This window comes from Mustela putorius, unplaced genomic scaffold, assembly GCF_011764305.1.
Source record: "Mustela putorius furo isolate JIRA1106 unplaced genomic scaffold, ASM1176430v1.1 tig00003845_pilon_pilon_pilon, whole genome shotgun sequence".
Taxonomy (NCBI): domain Eukaryota; kingdom Metazoa; phylum Chordata; class Mammalia; order Carnivora; family Mustelidae; genus Mustela; species Mustela putorius.
This window is the reverse complement of record NW_025421998.1, coordinates 64,899,794-64,918,266: the sequence shown is the minus strand read 5'-3', so window position 1 is coordinate 64,918,266 and position 18,473 is coordinate 64,899,794. Positions and strand designations below refer to the sequence as shown.

Sequence of the window (18,473 nt, the reverse complement as noted above, 5' to 3'; positions counted from 1 at the left end):
CAAGAGGTATAAAGATCCCGAATTAAATACAAGCAAAGTAGATTTGACAGATTATTAAAATAATATATTAATATTAAGGACTGTTGATCCTGTAGCAGTCAATCCTTAAAGCGTATTAACATCTGCAGGGCCAACCCTGTTCTAGGGACTCATTTTGCAAATCTCACCTTATGTAGCACTTTCAACACACTTTATACCATTCGGTCCTCATGACTACCCTCCACTGTCCTACGAGCTGAGCTCCCACCAGAGAACAGCTCAGAGCACTTAGAACTGCTGTGCTTGCAAAATCATTAACAGAAGCTTCTCCCTGGCAGCAGAGGATGTCACTCTGCCCAGAAAAGGTGTGAGTCAGAGCTCTCCCCTGATCCAGAGAGTACCCTGAAGGGCAGCCACTTCCCCATAAACCTTGAGTCTGTCTAAGACATAGCCTCAAGATTTACAAGAACAATCTTGTGGGATTTCTCATCCTTCCAACTTTGACTTGGCCAGAAATGCCCTGAGACCAGCCTTTTCAGCTATATTTTAGCACTTTTGTCTCTGGCTTCAACAGCAGCATATAAGGGTAGAGGGATGTGAGACACTAATAGTATTTCCCCAGCATACCCTTAAAATAATCTGGGCTTCTTGGGAATGGTGAGTGTTAGTTGGTTGTTTAAGTTTCACATGAAGTTTGAAGTGACAATGAATCTCCTCAGCTTTCTCCTCTGACAGAGGCCATCAAGTCAACTTTTGGCTCTGACAAGAATGCTAAACCTGGGAATCAGGAAAAGAATCCGAAGACTGGGGCTTCTTCATGTATCCTTTGAAACCGTCTTTAAACACCTTTTTTTGGTGAGAGACACAGATGGCTCCAAGGTGAAACAGATAGTCTCTCTTCCTTTAAGGAACTCCCAGTCAGACAGATAAACTGGTAAATTATTACACTATAACATGGCAGCCATAATTAGCTGCCTACATGCATAAATGAACAGCCATTCTCCCCTTTTTTCTTGTGAATGGAACGCCAGTTGTATTCCCATTTAACCTGCTCTGCCATGGGGTGGATCAGTTAGGATGGGTCTGAGTCAATCAGAGCAATTCTGATCCCCTTTTCATAAGGGACCAGCCCTAGGAATGGATATGGCTGTTCTGGCCAGTGAGATTTCAGGAGAGGTCTTTCAGTAGAGGCCAGACTTTTCTGGCCAGTGAGATTTCAGGAGAGGTCTTCTGGACATCTGAAAAGTATATTTATCCCTGACAAAAGCCATTATAAGGTTAAAATCGTTTGTTTATTCATTCATTCTTCTTTCTTGGAATATTGTTGTGTAATTATGTGCTGCTTAAAATTGGAGAAGCCATGCTGTGACTTGGATAATAGCTCTGGACAACTGTGGATGACGAAGTAGAGACACTGGGACTTGGGTCTTTGATGACATTGAACCACCAAGGCAAACCTGGGGCCATCTGTCACCTGACTGTCATCTGTCACCTGCCTATTAAGGAAATAAACTTCCTTCAGTGTGAGCCACAGTGAGTTACATTTTTTGTTATTAGTAGACAAAAGCATTCCTAAATGTTAAAAACAAGAGAAGGGCTTTAACAAGGTATATACTACTAAATTCTTGGGGGTGGGAGGCCAACACACTGGAGGCTGCATAGAGCAGATGGCCTTGAGCTGGGTCTCAAAGGATGAGTGGGGCTCACCTGGTGGAGAAAGTGAGGAAGAGCCTTCCAGGAAGAGACATTAGCTTGAATCTTGGAACACAGATACAGAAAGGCATGCTATATTTGGACATGGTGAAGGGTTCTGTGTGAGTGGGATTTCGGTTTTGAGGGGGAAGCAATACGTTTATTTAGAGTCAAGGCTAAGTTTCCTCAAAATGCAGTGACTTAAAGGGTGTAAAAGCTTACTTGTGTCTCATGCAACAGTTGTGAGGGGAGTGGTCTGAGTGGTCAGGGGAGTAGTGCTCTGGTTGGTTGTTTCCAGACTCAGGTTCCCAGCTTGAGGGCTCTGTCACCCCCTGGGGTGTTGCCCTTGTCTGTGTGACCCAGGCAGTCTCCACATTCTGGCTTCAGGGAAGAGGATGGCAGACTAGAGAAATGATGACCCCAAATTTTCCAGTCTGCATAACCACAGAGATGGTACAGGCCACTCACAGAGATGGGCAAGAGAAAAGCAGGATATGAAGGGAAGATGTGTTTGAGGTTCCTGTGGGGTGTCTATTAGGCAGCCGAAGATATAAGTATGGAATGGGTAAAGACACTGAAGTTGGACGCTTAGGTTTGAGAATTGTTCAAATATGTAACTTTAAAAAAGGAATTGTCAAGATCACCAAGAAAGAGCAGAGGTGGTTAACCTGGCATTTCCAGACTTTATAGGACCCCTGAATGAGTGTGTATGTGTGTATGTGTATTAATTTCTCAAAACAACCTGTGACTCTTTAAAAAAAATGTCAAGTATTACATCTGTGGGAAGAGAATGTTCTGTCAGAAAGAACAGAAGAATTTGGAGAAACCATTATTCACAGGTGCTAGAGGGAAAATTCATTCCAGAAAGTGGATGTTTGGCAATTCCAGATGCTACAGAGATGTCCCATGGTGGATGACAATTGAGGAATGTCTTTTGGATTGGACAACTGGTGACCTTTAAAGAAAGCCATCTTTGTAGATGGGAGAGGGTGCAACTGAGATCTCAGAGTACGGAGTAGTGAGTGGAAGGTGAGGACTGCGAGACAAGGAGCATGGGCTCCCCTCACGAGAAACGTATTGATGAGAGGAAGTGATGGCCAGATATTTAAGGCGTGGCTCATTATATTTTACTTTGTTGAAGACAGGTAAGTCAGCAATGGAGGAGAGAAGGCACAGAAAGGTAGAACAAGAATGGAAGATTTCAGGAATGGTTCTTAGAGGAAGTGGGCACGGCCCAGACTGAAGGTACAGAGGATGGTGTGTGGGAGGTGCTTGGGAGGGGGCTCGCTTTGAGCAAGGAGAAGCAAAAAGGAGTGAGATGCCAGAGGCATATTGAAGTAAAGAGGTGGGAAGCCAAGGAAGCTTAAGAAAAATGGCCTATGTCATAACACCTGCTGAGAGTGGGGGATCAGGGGTGGGATCAGGGGGCCGAGCCAGTGTGTTTGGGACTTGCTGATGTGAGGATGAAATGAGGTCTAAAACATCATGTTTGGCAGAGCTACCCCGGGGTGGGCTGCGACCTGGGTTCCCTCTACCCGCACTGGGCTTCATGCAGGTGCTGTGTGCTCACTGGCGGGGACCAGGTGCCGCTGGCCATTTCCTGCCACCTCGCTGCTAAGGTGTCACTTTGGCTAAGGAGTTCAGGTGGCCCCCACTGCAGTTCCGTGCCTCTGCCTGTGATGTGATTAAATGAGACCTGTGCCTTTAAGGAGTGCCCCCTTCCTCGGCCCTTCCCCCTCCAATTACAGCACTAATTTCAGTAATGGAGCATTAATAGAGTAATGGGCTAGTGAGGCTGGCCTGAAGGAACTGTGGAGCTCAGCACAAATTGAGTAAATAAACCATATATTAGATTTCTAAACAATACTTTTAGTCTAGTCTCCAGGGAAAGAGAGTCGTCAAGACTTACTTAAGTCATCCCTGCAAAGTGTATGTAGAAGAGGCCTTCTTGCACAGCCCAGTGGTTTGTAGAAGCTGGAAATCTCACTCTCTCTTCCAGGGATCGGAGAGACACGATAGCTGCTCTTCCCACACCTTCCCTTTTCTCATGATTTCCCCATTTCTCTCCCTTTGACAGATATGCCAGAGGTGACAATCCCCCAGGATGCTCCCCTCCTGAGGGCCCCAGGAAATGGCGGGAACCCCACATCTGCCAGGGGAAGGCAGCCCAAGGCTGGTGGTGGGGAGGGATGGGAAGTAGAGGAAGGAGGGGGGCAGAGTGAAGAGGGACTTGGGGAAAAGAATGGACATTATTAGCAGAGGACCTTCTGGTGGGAGAACAGCCTTGTATTGCCGCTACTTGGCCGTGTATTAGTAGGCATCCCTTTCAGAAGATGAAAGCAGAGTAACAACACATTACAGTGAGGACCTGCATTTCTGTCGCTTTGATGGGTAATGGAAAGAACAAAGGTCCAGGTGTCAGAAGACCAAGGAGGTGGTCTCAGCTCTATGAACTACTAGCTGAAGGAATCTGGACAAAATAATATTACCTCTTTGTGCCTCAGTTTCCTTGTCTGTAAGATGGGGAGTGCAATATCTTGCTGCTTGTTTCCCAGGGAGTGATGAGGGACAGAGGAGATGGCATTTAGTTGAGCAGAGGCCCTGCCTACAGTAGCTGGACACTGTGTCCTCTGTATTTCTGCTGTCATCTGGCAAGGAGAGGGTGATTCTGGGAGGTCTGAGGGGTGGAAGAAAGTCCATAGAAATGAGTTTAGGGTCCTGAATGTTAACATTTTGGCCACTCGCTCCACATCCATGATGGTGACATTTTGAAGCTGTGGAATAGGATTATAGTATCTCAGCATTGTTGCTAAAATTGGTCCTGACTTTTCTGATCCTATTGTCTAGGCAGGTCCTGACTGTGTGTTGAGAGCATAGGGTTGAGTTCCTGAGAAGAGCTCTCTCTCCTTCACAAAGAGCCTGCCGACTTCAGAAGGGCTGATTCACAGAGTGACTTATGGTGGCTACGGAGAGTCCCTAGGGGAAGGCATTGATCACCAGTGGCTGTTCTGCTAAACTTTCCAAATGTTCTAGATGTTCCACCTGCAAGAGATCAACTACCGAAGGTAAGTTTCTCACGAAGATTTTGTCTGCATGGAGTGCAGATGAGAAGGCAGGAAACAATGGGAAGGAGGCCAGCGGGGTTTAGTAGCTTCTCAGTCTTACTGATTAAGGACTTCCACTCTGCATCGGAGCCCCCCAGTTTTCCCTGAAGCTCCTGGTCACCTGCACGCATAGACTCAAGTTACTAGGGGGTGTATATCAAACTATTTCCTCCTTGGTTACTGGTTTAATTGGGACTCCTAGGAGACTGGCCTCAGAGAATCTCAGACCACAGTCACACCCCTGGAAGAAGATGCTTTGCTACCCAGATGACTTTTGAAAGAAACACCCAAATTTCTATTTTATTTTCATCCTTTACAAAACAGGGTAACCTGAAGGTATTCACTCTAACTGTGTACCTACTGAGTACCAAGTCCTCCAAAATAGCAAATGCATGCAATAAATCACAGATGGTATTTATCATATGGTGACTTTGGAGTCTTACTATTTTATCCAAATTTGCTCCAGTAGAATTAGAAGGTCTGGTTCATCCAACCTCGACAATGATATGTTGGGTAAGTCATGGTTTGTAACATTGGCTTTGACAGTTTTCATCAACTCTTTTAGAACTTTTGGGACAGCATGCACAAGGCATTCTTTCAGAGATAGCTTATATTCAGATTCTTAGAAGTCCATGTTTTAGGGGAGAGGGAAACATATTTCTAGCCATGTCCTCTGGCTCAGTTTAAAATTCTAATCACACTGGGCTCAAAGGCTTAAAACATAGGTAGACATTTAATAACTGTTGACTTGGATGGAATTGAAAGCCTACTGACACATGCAGAGACAGAGACCTTCTAGGTAATGCTTACATTAATGGGCAAAAAAAGAGAAGACCACCTTTTTTGGGCCTGTGATCTATGGGTTGATTTGAGGTGTCTGCCTAGATACCTCAGAAGTGTTTAAAACCTCTGAACTTGGGGCGCCTGGGTGGCTCAGTGGGTTAAAGCCTCTGCTTTCGGCTCAGGTCGTGATCCCGGGGTCCTGGGATCGAGCCCCGCATCGGGCTCTCTGTTCAGCAGGGAGCCTGCTTTCCTTCCTCTCTCTCTGCCTGCCTCTCTGCCCACTTGTGATCTTTGTCTGTGAAATAAATTTTTTAAAAATTAAATAAAATAAAACCTCTGAACTCCACACTGTCTGAGGCTTCTCCTAACACTTAAATCTGTCCAGTTCTGTGGGAACGAAGCACCAAATGACCTAGAGAGATGTGTGTATTTCAGGAAAATTGTGCACAGTAGGCATCACGTAGAGAGAGAAAGGTGAGTGGTGATGCCATGAACAACAGGGCTTGTCTGAGACAGACCGCAAACAGACAGACCTCTGGGTATTTGATACCCAGAGGCATCTGTGATTCTGTGCAGACGGGCTCAGGATACCAGGTCTGAGTCCTCCTCAACTCTCCTTCTTGTGATTCTCTTCTTCTGGCTGATGGCTCCAGCTCTATCCTGCAGTCCCATACCTGGTCCTGCCCAGCTCTTCGGAGAGGCCTCTTGTTTGGATGGTTGTCTGGTGTGAGGCCTTCGTTTGATCTCTGGTCATTGACTCAGCTCTCTGTGTACTCCTGAATCTGCTTCTCGGGCCAATCTCAGTGTCCTACTTTCCACCCCATACATCCCTAGCCCTCTACATCAGCAACCCAGACTGCCATGTAACTGTGGACAGACTTTGAAAGATGAGTGAATGAATGAATGAATGAAAGGACGGAAGGAAGGAAGGGGGAGAGAAAAAGAAAAGAATGGTTGTATTTGATACCTAAAATCAGAAAGGTTTGTCATATTCCTAAATGATGGCTAAAAATCAGTCTGGGTTGAATCCTTAAAGAAAATATAGAATAGAGATTATATGTGATGGGATGAGCACTGGGTGTTATATGCAACCGATGAATTACTGAACTGCCAATGAATTACTGAACTCTACGTCGGCAACTAATGATGTACTATGCGTTGAGTAATTGAATTTAAATAAAAATTGGGAAAAAAAGAAGCAATGTATACTCAGATGGCCAATGTTCAAATCCTGGCTCAGCCATGTACCACCCCTTCTGTGAACTTCAGTTCCTCATCTTGAAATGAAAATATTAATATCTACCTTACCAGACTCTTCTGTTTAAAAAATGAGATATAGCAAACCTAGTGTTTGACACACAGATGAGACTCGGCAATTTTTCATTTTTCTCTCCCTTTGGTAGAACAGTATCAAGACATGGTCTCCATGATACTTGATTTTTAAGAAGTCATTGCAGAGAAAACAACAGTATCAAATTTTAAATTCCCATTAAACATGTCAACCACAGAAGACCTCATGGGTATGGACTCAAACAGTTTGGAATAATTAATTAGATCTACTTTAATTTTTTAAAGGTTCCCAGATTGCAATGACTTAACTGGCTTAATGTGTCCATGTTGGGCCTCCTCCTTGGTGGTAAAAGTTCCAGAGCTTTGTTCATGGGACCAAGTAATATCATAGCAAATGTGTTGCCATGGGGCTGTACCTGGTACCCCAATTGGTACTGCACTTTCTCTTTCTATTATGGAAAATTTCAAGCATAAACATTAGTCAGAAGAATAGTGTAGCAAACCATATATATCCATCACCTAGGCAATTTTGTTTTAGAAATATTCTTACTTGCTCTCCTACCAGCATATTTTAAAGCAAATCCCAGATTTCATATTATTATATGCACATTACAGTATTTAGTTCTACAGAGAACTATCTTTTAAACATAACCATAGTACGTTATCACCTCTAAAAATTATTGCAATAATTCCTTAATATCTTTCAATATCTACTTATTTCTCCCGTCCTTCCCTCCACCCCATACCCTACCATATGTAGTTTTTTCATATCATGATACAAATAAGGTCCTAAAAGAGGTGAAAGTCTAGCAAAGGAGCAGTGGAAGTGGGGAAGAGGTTACAATATGGTTGCTCCAGCAGGTGGGTCAGTGTTTTTAATTTAATTGATAGCTGCTGTCCCACTATCAGAATGGCATTTGTTGAGCCTGGCAAAGAGACAAACCATGCCTCTGTGTACTCCTTAGTCTCAGAAGCCAGCACTTTTTTCTTTAATGCCCCTTTGATGTGTTACAAGATCCTAATTAGGGTTGTTCAATAAATCAGTCCCTTGAGCATTGACACTTCAACACAGGCCTAATTTGCTAAGCATTGGTAGACATTAACCAGTTGTTGGAAATTTGCTGTGACATTCCTCAAAGACTCACAGAGGGACGGACTCTGGTTCCACCCGAGTCCCTGATTCCAGATTCTGTTCCCAAAGGTTGATCTCAGATAGTCCATGACTAATAATATTTCCCCAGTCCTTTACTGGATTAAGCTATTGTTTGCCTAAGGCTCCAGGATAGACAGAGATATGTAAGTGTTAAGTGGTGGCCTCATGGCTCCAAGTTTCCTGTGGTTACTGCCCAGCCTTCAGGATTGATTTGGAGCCTATCTCTGTAGAGAGTCAACTGTCCTGTGCAATCCTCATTCATAACTTCCTGCTACCTCTGGCAAGATGCCAGGACACTCATTCTTTGTCTCCTAGCCTGAAAGGGGGGAAAAAAAAAAAGAGGGGGTGGAGAATTACAGAGGAAGGAAGGGAATTAGGGATGCCTTATCTTCAGAGAGTTCATCCATTCTTTCTGGGCATAGGATAAGAATTGCAAGTCGGCCCTATTGGCGTCCTGCGTATCCAGCCTGGGATTGCACAGGAAGGATGTGACACATTTGGGGAAGAGACACTCCCACCTGATACGGTCTTTGGAACTAGCACCTGGGAAAGCCAAATGATAAGACCAACATATTTTTTTTTTTTAAATTTTAGTCTTTTCTAAATGTCAAGTCCTATGCTTATGACTTTAAAGGCCACATTTTATTTAAATGTCCCTGCAGCCCTATGGCTTTTCTTTGGGTAGAAACTGTTATTATTTACATTTTAAAGAGGATGAAATTGAGACCAGAAAGGTTAAGTCTCTTGCCCATGGGATGGGCAGCCAGCAAGGGATGCAGCCAGCAAGATGCTGATGTTGTGTGCCCCTGAATCACCATACTGTGTGGGGTGACGCAGGTTGGGGAAGCAGTTTCCCAACCTGTCCCTGGCAGCTGCAGCTGTGATGCTGCTCCGTCAAATCCCCAGCTATGATGGACGCAGGGTCGTGCACAAGACCCAGCGGACCAATTATGGGACTGGCTTCACAAAGTTCAGTGAAATAAAGTGACAGAATCAAGTTATTTTGACAGAGGGAAAAGCCTGGAACTGCCCTAATTGCTGTTTAAAAGTAGGTGATGGTAGATGATTTGCAAACTTCAGAACTCTTAACTCCTATTAGCCACAGAGGAGCAGCAGCCCATCTCGTGTCTGATCCTCAATCCCTGTGGATATGTTCCCTGTGGGTTCTTCATCGGGGCCTCATGTGTGCAGTGGTCACTTTGTTCTGTGATGTGAAGGGTCACTTTGACTTTGGTTCCTGCCATACACACCTCTTGGGGACTTGCATATATACCAGACCCTGTGCTGGCTTACAATACTGAGAGAACTAGGCAGCAGTTCCTGCCATAGACATGATCCCTGCTGAGGACACAATCAGTAAGGACTGTGCTTAGGAGCAAGGGCCTGGGTCAGACCGCCCAAGATAGGCCTCCAGCTCCATCAAATATCTTAACCTCATTGAGTCTTGGTTTTCTTGCCTATAAAATGGGGACAATAATGGGACTTTAAATGAGATACTTTATGTAAAAACTTGACCCAGTCCCCAGTGTGTAGTGAGCTCAAACAGGTATCAGCTGTTACTGTTTCCTGACATCTTGGGTTTACCCTCTTTTCATGACAGCTGGGGTTTCCTGAGCTAGCGGCCCAGGCTCTCCAATCTGTGTTTGGTGGCCCACTCCACAACAACATGATCTCAGTTTTGTCAAGCCAGTGTGGTGGCTCATGTCCGCAGGAGTCTCCAGCGAGGACAGATGGCCTGGGTGCTCTCTCTTGGGCCCTGTCCACTGCCTAGCCTTGTCAGGCACCACAGTGTCCCCACCCTGAGTAATGTATATGTGGTGTTCTCCAGGATTGGTGGCATATTTTTATATCAGCTAAAATATTTTTGATCTTTGATTTCCCCCTTTCAAAATAGAAAATCAGTTTTGTCTTTTAACTTGAGTGTTAGAGAACTGGTTGAAATGCCTACTTTACATACTAACTTGATAATGCCAGGCCTTAATGATATTTGGCTCTGTATGAAGAACACAGTCTGTAGTAAATTGGTTTCCCTTCTGCCTTCCTCACAAGCTTTGCTTACTCATGTCTCTGTGCCTCTGCTGGCCCCTTCCCTATCCTGGACTACTTTCCTCTGTACAGATTTTTTTTCATCCTGCAGCACATCTCAAGGTTTTATTCCCACTGTGAAGCTGGGTAGCGTTCAGCTCTAGCTTTACTTCTTTCCTCCCCAAACAAGAGAAGCACTCATTGTTTACCTGCAATTTGGCACTTTTTACACACTTTTTTATACTCAGACTGATCTATAAACATTCAGCAAGCCTCCTAATATGTTCCAAAGCCCATGCTAAGTATCTTTCATGTATTTTACCTCATTTAATCCTTTCAACAATCCTGAGAATAGGTAGTTACTATCACCACAAATATCTGCAGAAACTGAAGTTAGATTCCAGTAGCTTAAATAACTTGTCCATTAAGAAAATGAGAAGACATGCCACAGACTAGGAGAAAATATTTGCACATCATCTATCTGACATGGAATTTGTATCTAGAGTATGTAAACAACTCTTACAACTCAACAGTAAGAAGATAAATGACCCAATTAAAAATGGGTCCTATTTGAAGAGACATTTTGCCCAAGAAGATATGTGTTTGATTTTCAGCACATGAACATATGCTTAACATCATTAGCCATTAGAAAAATGCAAATCAAACCACAGTGAGATAGTATCCCCCAACTACTGGGAGAGTTAGATTTGAAAAGACAGATAATAACAGGTATTGATGGGGATGTGAAGAAATTGGAACTTTCATGCAGTGTTGGTGGGGGTGTAAAATGCTACCAATACTTTGGATGAGTTTGGTAGTTTCTTGAAAAGTCAAACAGATACTTAAGTCGCAAAAATCTACTCCCAGGCACCTCCCCGAGAGAAATGGAAACCTGTGTCTACACAAAGATTTATATGTGAATGTTCATGGAAGCATGATTCATAATAAGCCTATCAGCTTATTATGAATATCCATCAGTTGATGAATGGATGAACAAAACATGGAAATCCAGAAAACAGAATACAATTAGGCAATCAGAAGGCATAAATACACATTAATACATGCTACAACATGAATGGAGCTCAAAAACGTTATGCCAAGTAAAAGAAGTCATGTTCAAATGAGCAGATATTGTATGATTCCATGTATATAAAATTTCTAGAAAAAGCAAATCTATAGAAATAGAAAACAGGTCGGTGGTTGTCTGGGACTGGGGCGAGAATGAGGATTGATTTTAAGGGAACATCTGGGGAGTGATGGAAATATTCTAAGATTAGACTGAAATGAGGTTTGCACAGTTCTGTAAATTCACTGAAAATAATTGCATCGAGACCTTTATTTATAATGGGTAATGGTAAATAAATTATACCTCGGTAATGATGTTAAAAAAGGGAAATCCTTGTCCACGATTGCGCAAGTAGCGGAGTACGGATTTGTTGTGCCCTTCCTGTGGACTCTTCTAGCTGGCCTTTGTGTTTGTTCTTGCATGTGGCTTGTCTGCTTTGGAGAGGGACAGTCTTTGAGAACAGGAGCATGCCTTTACATCTTTGGGACTCCCTCATGGTGTTCTCAACAAATATGTGGAACTGAGTTGATAGCACATCATATTATAATAGGATTATTCTGGAGCCGAAGGAACAACGCAGGGCTGCTGTTTCTCCAAATGCTGCCCGGAGTGTTGAGACATGAGGGGTAGATAGTCCATCAAAGGCATGCCGCCTGGAGAACAATGTAGTGACAGGGCTGGCTGACAACGAGAGACAAAGAGCTGTGCTGTTGAACACTGCCCAGAGCAACCTGTCTCTTCCTGCTCAGCCCAGCAGACCGTTAAAAGGACCACAAAAGGCTGCTGGGGAGATGACAAGAGCTTAAGAATTTGCTGAATGTGTTACCCTTGATAGTAAGAGTAAACCCAAATGACCTTCGCGGGACACACAGTAGAGAATATTAGGCCTGACCTGAGTCTAGGCAGGGAGGTGGGGATACATGTTTGAAGATGGTGCAGTGGGCTCACACATATTTGATCCATTCAATAGAGTTAATGACTTTGTTGGAAATCAATGTTAAATTTTTTTTCACAATCAAAAGGTATTATCAGAAAAAATTGTTCAGACCTGAAAATCAGCAAAAGAGACTACTGTGTGTCTTTTCAGTGGCTTGCTGGGCCACTATCTAACGTCCCCTATAAGGTGTGCACTTTTCACTGGCTTTCTATTGATTAGGCTACTTTCCAACCACAGGGGTAGCCGTTAATACATGGAAAACTTGATAATAATGCAAATGATTCTTGTTCACAGCAAAGCAAATGAATTTCATCCAGGGGCTATAGAAAAGATAGTCCCAAACATTGCATTTTATTGCTCTTTCAGGGATTAACCAGTTTTGCATCTATTAGCAAATTTATGTGACATTCTTGACTGTCTATAAATAGCTCTGTTCTTCAAATTTTCCATTGAAATAGTCTTAACATCTTATGGATTTTCCCGTTAATGAATCAAAGAAGATCTTTGACACATATTCCTTTTATATTTGCACAGAAGTTGTGTTTTTAACTTTTTGAAGGTTATACTTTAACAGTGTGCATAGACACAGTTTGGATTCACAGCAAAAAATTGTGAGACTGGTATCTGACCAGATAATTGAAGGAGTTTCCCCTCACCCCTACCTAACCCCTCAACCACCTTTAATCCTAAAACTGCCCAGTTTCTTCTCTGTCAGGTCAGCAGCCACCATTCACTCCACCAGAAAGCTCTCTCTAACTTCTCTAACTGGGCCAGATGTCTTTGTATTCTGTAGTCACAAGACTCTCTGGACTCGTTTTCTCAGCAAACCATTATGAGATACTCTGAAAAGAAGCAGAAATCATAGTTGCATACTACTTAGAAAAATAACAGTAAGAATATTACCTCTCATGGATGCCTGCGTGGCTCAGTTGGTTGAGTGTCTGACTCATGATCTCAGGTCATGATCTCAGGGTTGTGAGATTGAACCCCGCATCAGGCTCCACATTGGGCATGGAACCTGCTCCCTCTGCCTCTGCTCCCCCCCATCCCTACTAACATGCATGTGTTCTCTCTCTATCTCTCTCTCAAAATAAAGAGTATTATCTTTCAAAGTCTAGGACAGTTATTTGCTATCTTCCTTGCGATAAGGATTTGATACCTTATGTACCCCACCACTATCAGTTGACTTTTCTGGGCCCTTAGAATGTGAATGAGAGTAACCTATGCAGAAGCTTTAAGAGCCCATGTGTGCCTCAGCCACTGCTCTCCTTCTGCCACGAGGAAAGTGTCTCAGATGGGAGGTTTCTTCAGCTTGCATCTCAGAATGAAGAAGTCCTTGACTAGAGCTGTAGCCAGCATGCAAATGACATGTAATGTGAAAGAGAATAAACCCTAAGATGTTTAAAGAGATTGGGAGATTATTTGTTCCTGCAGCATAACCTAGCAAAAACTGACTAATACAGACACACCGAAGTAGTTGATTTAAAAAACAACAACAACAAAAATAACCTAAGTATTTAGCTCAGTCCAGAAAGGGAGAGATATATAAGGGAAGCAGGAGGAAGGTAGCATAAGGTTTAAAGCAAAATTAATTAATTAGAAAAATAGAGAACTGATACTACATTCAAAATCCATTCTTTCAATAGGACCAGTTATGTTGTCAGGTTCCTCACAAGTATAATCAAAACAAAAACAGAGAAAAAAGAGAACCCCTAGATTCAAAAATCCAATATAAAATATCAATATCAAGCAGTGGGTTTGGGCAAAGATACAAAAGAGATTATGGAAACTTTTAAGAAAATACAATCTATATCTTTGTGTTGATACATTTCAAAATGCTGATTAAATTCATTTTTAAGAAATGAAAACACAAATGGTCAAGTTTGTATAAAACAAGTTGAGAGTCTACATAGAATGAAAAGCAAGGAAAAGACAGAAAACATTGTTGAGGACCTACCTTTAAAGTACTGGATTCAGGAAAATTTATTGACAAGCGCTTTTGTATTTTCTCTTTTTTTAAAAAGCATTTTATTTATTTAATGTTAGAGAGAAAGACAGCACTCAAGCAGGGAGAAGAGCAAAGTGAGAGGGTAAAAGAGAGGGAGAAGGAGAGGAGCACACTTCCCCCTGAGCTTGGCAGACCCCTAGGAGGCTCCACTTGATCCCAGGACCCTGTGATCATGACCTGAGCCCAAACCAAGAGTTGGATGCTTAACTGACCAAGCCACCTGGGCACTCCTCTTCATATTTTTAGGGAACACATAGTTCCTATGCTATTAAAATTATTAAAATGGAGAGAAATAAAAGCCTCACAATTTATTTTAGAAAACTTGTGTAACCCTGATGCCAAAGTTGACATATTAGAACCTCAAAAAGAGGGGCGCCTGGGTGGCTCAGTGGGTTAAGCCGCTGCCTTGGGCTCAGGTCATGATCTCAGGGTCCTGGGATCGAGTCCCGCATCGGGCTCTCTGCTCAGCAGAGAGCCTGCTTCCCTCTCTCTCTCTCTCTGGCTGCCTCTCCGTCTACTTGTGATTTCTGTCAAATTAATAAATAAAATCTTAAAAAAAAAAAAGAACCTCAAAAAGAGACAACTATAGACTAAATGTATAACTATATAAATGTCATAATCCTATATGAAATATTAGCAAATCAAACCTGGATTTAAAAAAATAAATACTATGTCTGGGGCACCTGGGTGGCTCAGTGGGTTAAAGCCTCTGCCTTCAGCTCAGTCATGATCCCAGGGTCCTGGGATCCAGCCCTGAATCGGGCTCTCTGCTCAGCAGGGAGCCTGCTTCTAGCAGGGAGCCTGCTTCTCTCTCTGCCTGCCTCTCTGCCTGATTGTGATCTCTGTCAAATAAGTAAATAGAATCTTAAAAAAATAAAAAAATAAATAAAAATATACTATGTCCAAGTGGGTTTATTTTAGAAAAATAAGAAGGATATAATCTTAGGATTTTTAATAATATAATTAATCATATTATCAGACTAAGAAAAAATATTAGTGCTCAAAGAGCAAAATATCAAATATATTGGTGTCAAAAACATTTGATAGAACCTAAAATCCATTCCTGATTTTTAAAAAATCCTCTTAAAGGGAAATAATTTTTTAACTTAAGTAAGCATCCTGAAATTAATATCTTGAAAATAATAGCATAAAAATAAGAAGTATTTCCCTTCAAGTCAGGAAACAAGATGAGGATGCCTACTGTAACCATTATTATTAAACATTTTTCTGGAATTTAAAGGAAGACAATAAGGTAAGAAAATTAAATGAGAGGCATAAATACTGGTAGAGAGGAAAAGATAATTTTTGCAGAAGATAATTACCTATCTAGAAAAATCAAATATGCTATAGAATAAAAAAAGGTCCACATGATTTAAAAACAGAAAAAGATATGGGGCACCTTTGTGGCTCAGTCAGTTAAGCAGCTCAGGTCATGATCCCAGAGTCCCGGGATCCATCCCCACATTAGACTCAGTGGGGAGTCGGCTTCTCCCTCTCCCTTTGCCCTTCCACCAGCTCAAGCTTGCATTCTCTCTCTCTCTCAAATAAATAAAATCTTGGAAAGACAGAAAAAAAATAGAAAAGTATGTACAAACACGCAAACACACACACACACACACACACACACACACACAGGGTCTTGGTGTATGTAATATCCTGACACAAAAAGGGAAAACATTGATTAATTTGATTTTATTTTTTAATTTATTTAATTTATTTTTTAAGAAGTTTTCATTTATTTACTTAACAGAGATAGACAGAGAACACAAGCAGGGTAAGCGGGAGAGGGAGAAGCAGACTCCCCGCTATGCAGGGAGCCGACTTGGGGCTTGATCCCAGGACACTGGGATTATGACCTGAGGCGAAATCTTAACAACTGAGCCACCCAGGCACCCTGATTAATTTGATTAATAATATTTCTACATAACAGAGAACACAATAAATAAAACTGACAGGGACATGATAAACAGAAAAATATTTGAAACCCATCCTAAATATTATTTCCTTCCATAAAGAGCTCTTTCAAATTGTTCGGCACTTTCCTTTATTCAACAAATATTGACTGAGCTCTTATTCTTTGCCAGGCACTATTGTGGGTGCTTGGAAACATAAATGAACAAGCAAACACAATTCCTTGCTATGATAGAGTTTACCTCCTCAGGTAATTTATTTTAAAAAATGCAAATGCTGATAAAAAATGAAAAACTAAACTTCCATTAGCAATTACAGAAATGTGAATAAAATGTTTTAATTTAGTTTTTCACTCTTTATATCAGTAGAGATGTTAAAAACACTGGTTATATTCAATGTTGTCAAGAGTATGGGAAATGTACTCATATGCTTCTGAGACAAGTATAAATTGGTAGAAATTTTCTGGAAGGGTATATGGCAATCTTAAGAAGGATGACTAACAGTTCCCCTTCTAGGAATTTATACCAAGCAAATAAACAGATAATTACAAAAACAACTTAACTACAAGGATATTTATTGCAGAGCTATTTATAAGAGCAGAAAAGTTGGAAATTATCTGATTTGGTATACACCTACCATGGACTGACCCATGAAAAGTTGTATTGAAGAAGAATATATAATAATACAGAAATATTGCTAAGTGAATATGCAGGTTATAATATATACTGAATAGTTCAATTTTAAATGGAAGAAGTTATATATACTGCCTTTAGAAAGTTGGAAAGATAGAAATTAAAATATTATTATTGCTATTATTATTAGTGGTACAATTTTAAGTGTTTTCAATTTTCTCGTGATTTAGGTGGTACGGATTTTTTCAGTTTAAAAAAGAGTATTGTTTTTCTTCAAAGCTAACATATGGAGTAAAGATACCCGTTATGCCTTAGAGGTTTCATATTGTGTGGGATCTGTTATTGCAGATACACTGCCCCCCCACTGGGTCATCCCTTAAACCCTGAGGAATTCTCTCAGGCCAGGAGAGACGGCTCTGATCAGGGATCAGAGTAAAGCAGGTGAGGTGAGTTGAACAAGTGTGGTGTTGGATTCCATATTTACTTACATTTTTGATGTCTTGTTTATTGTGGATTTTCTGCATTCCCTTTGGCTTTTAAAATATTTTAAATATTACATTTCTTGAACGCTGATTCTTTGGCACGCCCCCACCCCTAAATTTTGCCACTGGGGGTGAGTGAGGCCCTGCTACCTGAGAGCCCTCTGCATCCCCCATACTCCACAAACAGCATTCTTACCTGTCTTGCTTTGGCCTGCCATCCAGCAGCTGCTGCTCCCTCCTGGCCACCTAGGACCAAACACTGGTGCTCTGAGTGGAGTGAGGGATGGCGGTAGGCCTGGCCATTCAGGGGCACTTCCTTTAGTCTGGTGTCCCTGCAGAGCACTTTACTAGCATGACCTGAATCCTCACTATAGCCTCATAGGTTGAGGAGCAGAGATCCTATGTGTCCCTCACTCTCATTCCTTCCTCTCAGTAGCAGACTTTCCTAATTGCAGTAGGAAGCATGACCATCCAGAGTAAAGACCACATTTCCCAGGCTCTCTTGTAGCTAGGTATGGCCATGGGATTAAGCTCAGGACAAAAGAAAGTTAGGGACTGTGTCTAGAAAGGGGAAAGCCATTGCCTTCTTTTCTCTTGGCCTGCTGCTTCTGTGGGGAATATGAGTATGAGGACTGGGGCTACAGCAAACATTTTGGGCTAGAATGGAAGCCACCATTGAAGACTGTGGAGCAGCTAGGTGGAAGATGACCTGTTCCATGGTTCCATGGTCCTCCAGTTTAGCAGGTCTGAACTTCTGTGTTATGCGAGAGAGAGAGAGAGAGAGAGAGAGAGAGAGAAAGAAAGAGACTTCTATCTTGTTAAAACCACTGTGATCTTAGGTTTCTGGGTACTTGCAGATCAACCTAATCCTCATTTATTCTGATAGATATTGTTATTAAGTCCCCTTTGTAGATGAGGGAATTAGACTCAGAGAAGTTAAGCACCTTTTACAAGTTTGCACAGCCAAGTGACAGATCAGAATCTGAAACGAGAGTATCTGACTCTGCCCTAGCTATTGATCCAATGCTATTAAAGTCCCCTGCTCCAGGAAGGTTTCCCATTCTGATCAAAGGGCTTGGTATCCTAGATATCAGATGCTCATTCCTTTGCTCTCTCCAGCCAAAGTCCTAAACCCTCTGGGGCTTCAGCAGTTGAAAATGGCTTAGCAAGAGAATAGAAAGAAAGAACAGAACAGAAATTCTTTGCCAAGGTTGTCTTCTTTTGGTTCCCTCCCTCTGTCACCAACCCACCACGTGACACCAGCACTGTTTACATGCCTCAGGCTTTGGGGATCATCCATCATTGTTTCTTAGGACCAAAGTTACTGTGCCCTTCCCACAACGAGAGTGAGGGTGAGGGTGGGCCTGGGAGAGGGCTGCCATCTCTGCAAATGCTTCAAAAATCCCACCAC

The 18,473-nt window shown here is 42.2% G+C and overlaps 1 long non-coding RNA gene across 1 annotated transcript in view; it reads left to right on the top strand.

The window, feature by feature from the left end:
* The first annotated feature begins 1,273 nt into the window (after positions 1 to 1,273).
* LOC123394821 overlaps positions 1,274 to 18,473 on the top strand; it is a 37,890-nt gene continuing 20,690 nt past the window's right edge. The window contains exons 1-2 of the long non-coding RNA XR_006609548.1: positions 1,274 to 1,512; positions 4,519 to 4,736. This is a non-coding gene — a long non-coding RNA (uncharacterized LOC123394821). The remainder of the gene's footprint in view (positions 1,513 to 4,518; positions 4,737 to 18,473) is intronic.